A 4,835-nucleotide genomic window follows, 5' to 3' on the forward strand; every position below is an offset into this window, starting at 1 on the left:
GGAGAGACGCAAACCATGAGAGACTCTTGAATGCTGAGAACAAACTGAGGACTGATGGGTGTGGGGGGGGGAAGGGGGTAGATGGGCATGGAGGAGGGCACTTGTGGGGATGAGCACTGGGTGTTATATGGAAACCAACTTGACAATAAACTATTTGTAAAAATAAATAAATAAATAAAATTTAAAAAAAGAAAAAGCACCATTTTATTTATGAGTCAGTTTATACAAACCTCATGGTAAACCAAAACATCTAGAGCAGAGACAACATTAAAAAAGGGGCAACTGAGGAAATCTTCATGGAAAACCACCAACTTACAAAGGTAGACAGAGAAAAGGAAAAAGAAATAATAGAGATACAAAAGAACCAGAAATAAAAGATAAAATGGCAATAGTAAGTTCTTATGTATCAATAATCATCTAAATATAAACGGGTTAAGTAACAGTTAAAAGGTACAGAGTGCCTGGATAAATTAGTAACACAGACCCAAGTATATGTGGACTTCAGAAGACTCATTTCAGCTCTAAGGACACACATAGGTTCAAAGTGAAGGAGTGGATGATGATATCCCAAACAAATGGTAACAAAAAGAAAGTAGGTGTAGCCTATATCAGACAAGATAGACTTCACATTAAAATTAATAACAAAATGCAAAAAAGTCACTATATACTAATAACTGGGTCAATTCATTAAGAAGATATAACAGCCAAGGGTGCCTGTGTGGCTCAGTCGGTTGAGTAGCTGACTTTAGCTCAGGTCATGGTGTCACGGTTTGTGAGTTCAAGCCCGGTGTCGGGCTCTGTGCCAATAGCTCAGAGCTTGGAACCTGCTTCAGATTCTGTATCTCCCTCTCTCTCTCTGCCCTTCCCCTGCTTGCACTCTGTCTTCCTCTCTCTCAAAAATAAATAAACATCAAAACATTTTAAAAAGAGAAGATATAACAGCCATAATTGTATATGCTCCCAACACCTAAATATTGAAATATATTAAACAAATACACATGGATCTTACAGGAGAAATAGACAACAATCCAGTAATAGCAGGGGACTTAAATACACCACTATCAGCAATGGGTAGTAAGTCAGTACCATCTAGACAGTAAGTCAACAAGGAAACATTGGATTTAAATCACACTTTAGAACAAACATTTACAGAACATTCCACCCAACGGCAGAGGAATACACATTCTTCCCACGTGCATATGGAACATTATCCAGGATAGATATGATAGAACAGATGATATCATATGATAGCAACTTTAAGAAGATTGAAGTCCTATCAAACAACTTCTCTAATCATGATGGTATGAAAGAAATGAGCAAGAGGAAAGTGATAGACCTAAAACTATGTGGAAAATAAACAGCACAATTCTAAACAACTGAGGCTGGACCTGTGGTTCCTGGACCTATTTTGAAGGCATAAGCAGAATTATAGTTGTTTTAGTTGCCTTTTTAACTTAGCTCACGTTGTGTTTTGTTCCTTCCTTACTTCTGTTTTATGCATCTCTTAACCTCATATATGATCATTCATGAACTTAGCTGTTTTTACCCTTCCTCCCTGTTTACCTACTGATTATAGAAACATAAGGGGGATTGGACAGAAACATCTGTCTTGAAATTATCTGACATACCTAATCATTCCAAGTCCTGAATGGTGCTTCAATTTCTGGAAGAAATCATAGTTCCAGAATGTTTCAAGGCCCATCCTCTTAAAGTGTTCCCAAATACTTCACCCTCCTCTCATGTATTCACCTCCTTCTTCAAACATATATAAGCTGTCCCTGGGCTCAACAGGGCAAGGCAGCTTTGGGAATGATGCCCAGCTTTCTCGTGGGGCTTCCCTTCTGATTATGAAACTATCTCTGCCTCAAAACCAGTGTCTCAGACATTGGCTTACTGTGCACTGGATGCTCCACGAGTCTGAGTTTGGTAACACAACCAATAGGTCAAAGAGGAAATCAGAAGGGAACTAAGTATCTCAAACAAGTGAAAATGAAAACACAGCATATTAAATGTAGGTTGTAGCAAAAGCAGTTCTGAGAGGATGTTTATAGCAATAAATACATATGTAAAGAAATTAGAAAGATCTCAAATAAAGATTCTAATGTTAAACCTCAAAAAACTAAAAAAAGAGGATCAAACTAAACCCAAAGGTAACAAAAGGAAGGACATAATAAAAATCAGAGTAGAAGTAAATGAAATAGAGACCAGAAAAACAATACAAAGGACCAGTGTAACAAAAACCTGGTTCTCGAAAAAGATAAACAAAAATTGGCAAATCTTTAGCTAGTCTAAGAAAAAAACCAAACTAAAATAAATTAAATCAGAAATAAAAGAGAGCTATTACGACTGATAGTACAGACATACATAGATTCATAAGGGACTATGAACACTTAGATACCAGGAAGTTACATAACTAGAGGAAATGAGTATTTTTCTAGAAACACATTGACCAAGACTGAATTAGGAAGAAGTGGAAAATCTGAATAGACCATTCTCGTGGTTCTGGAGTCACTACTGGAGGCCAAGGGGCATTAAGTCTGGTTTGTGGGGGGAGACTGAGGCAGCAGAGAGCCTAGGGTTGGGGAACGAGTTGGGGCCTTATAGGACCAAAATTGCAACTGGCATATAGGAGTTCTCTGCCCAGGGATAACCAGATTGGCCGTGGCCTGGCTCAGTTCCAGAGCTCCTTCCACTCACGTCTGGATTGATCTCTGAGCACTGGGCTCCACAGGCTGGTGGAACAGGTGCAATGAGATCCCTGAAGAGTGGTGTCCCCTCACACAGCCTCTGCCCTTGCCACTACAGCTCTCCCTATAGTGCTGCCTACTTGTCCCTATTCCCCGGAGTCCAGTTGGCAGAGGACAGCGCCCTGGGGCCATCTCCCTGCAGAGAAGGCGCTATTGTTTCAACTACCATCTGCACTGAATGGGACAACTGCCAACTCTGCCCTTCACACCAGTGTGAGAAACCCCAGCCCTCAGGACACTTACCCAGCCCCTGCCCCTTCGAGCATCCTGCCCAGCCGCTGTGGGGGTTTTCTGAATGATGAAGTGCACTCCAAAGTCCCTGCTGTTGAGGAGAACTTGCTAGATGACAAACCGTGCACAAGCCATGGGATGCTCGGAAGCTGTCCTTATCCCTTCCCAACCTTAGGCCTGTGAAGTCTCTGGAATTGCCGTCCTTCCATCTCCTGACCAGCCTGCCAGTATGACTGTTCTCCCACCTGCCGTGAACACAGGAGGCTCCCTACCTGACCTCACCACGTGCACTTTCCCCTGTCACTACCCATCCTCCTGGACCCTGAGGAGACAAGCTATGTCAGCCTGAGTGGGAACAACAGTACTTCCAATCTGACCCACATCATGATCCACCTGTGCATGGAGCAGGGCAGTGCTTGGGCCTGGGCTCTGGCTATGACGAGCCAGGACTTTACCCAGCTGCCCATCCTGCAGTAATCCCGGAGCAGTCTTAACCCCTAGGCTTCACTGTGCAGGCCCCAGGCCCAGCTCCAGGGCTCCTACAGCAACCTTTCACTTGGTGCCTCCTCCCTGGGGCAGCCTCACTCAGTGTCCCAGCTCTCTTCCTATTATTCCTCCTCCTCTGCTTCATTTCCTGTGCTGGGTGCCCCTTACCCAGCTTCTATCCTTTGGGACGTCCCCCTGCCATCACTGTGTGCCTCTCAGCCCCCCGAGTTTGTCTGGGGGCCCAGCTGATGCCAGAAAGTCCCAAAAGCAGCTGCCCAGTTTCGGCCAACAATGTCACTCACCTGTTCTCCATCACTCAGAGTGTTCCCCTGGATACCAGCAAACTGCCAATGACCAGCAGCTGCTTCCATGCTCATATACCCAAGTTTGGTTCTGCTCACCCAGCCACTGACCCCAACGCCTCTACAGCAGCGAGGGCTGTCTTCTCAGGCCTTCTGAATGCAGCCCTCAGGTGGGCTGCCACCACACTCTGGGACACTGTCCCCACCCAGCTGCAGTGGGCAGGGGCAACAATCTTACCACCAGCCAATGAGTGACTTCTGCCTGGGGGTCCTGTCCCCGTACACAGCATGCTCTTTGATGACTGCAGCTCAGACTTGTTCTCTTCCTGGCACATGCTCTGTCCCAGTAGCTGGAGCAGTTCGGCTGGAGCAGTTCGGCAAGGAAAACCAATCAACCCGCCTGGCACTGGATCCCACAGCTTTCCTGAAGGGCCTGGATGTTTAGGGAGTGAGGGTCCGGTGAGTGGCCTCCAGGATCCCCATGCCCTCAATCACCAGAACTCCATCCACCATTTCCACCATGACTCAGGACCAATATCCTCATCCCAGGAGACTCCTCTCCAAGTTTCTTTAACGAGATTGTGGCCACCCTGGCCAGAGTGGCTGGCACTGAGGTTCATCAGCTGGGCTGGGACTGGGGTTGGGGCTGGAGGAGGAGCTGCACATGGAACCACTGGGCGATCCCTGTGTTCTGCTACCCTATCCTACTGTGCAAGAGTCATTTCTCAGAGAGGCTGCAGTGAGCATCCTCATCAGCATCTCTCTTCTTGGCCTGCACCCATCATTGTTCATGTCCTCCCTTCTCCCTGGCAAGTGGAAATTCCACTAAGCCCAGATCCCCTTTATAACATGAAGGAGGGATCCCAAGGAGAAAAGAGAAGGGGTTTGTCCATAGGGCCCCTGCATTCTGCACAAGAAGTGGGCCTAAAGCACTTGTACCTCAAGAGACAGAGTCAGTAATAAAAAATCTCCCAACAGACAACCTCACAGTCAGGGGTGCCTAGGTGGCTCAGTCAGTTAAGCATCCAATTTTGGCTCCTGGTTGGTTAGTTTGAGTCCTGCATCAGGT

The 4,835-nt window shown here is 46.0% G+C and overlaps 1 pseudogene; it reads left to right on the forward strand.

The window, feature by feature from the left end:
• Window positions 1-998: 998 nt before the first annotated feature.
• On the forward strand, window positions 999-4,595 carry LOC144228956 (CREB-regulated transcription coactivator 2 pseudogene; annotated as a pseudogene).
• Window positions 4,596-4,835: the final 240 nt, after the last annotated feature.

The sequence above is a fragment of the Crocuta crocuta genome, unplaced genomic scaffold (genome assembly GCF_008692635.1).
Source record: "Crocuta crocuta isolate KB4526 unplaced genomic scaffold, BGI_CrCroc_1.0 scaffold762, whole genome shotgun sequence".
NCBI lineage: Eukaryota > Metazoa > Chordata > Mammalia > Carnivora > Hyaenidae > Crocuta > Crocuta crocuta.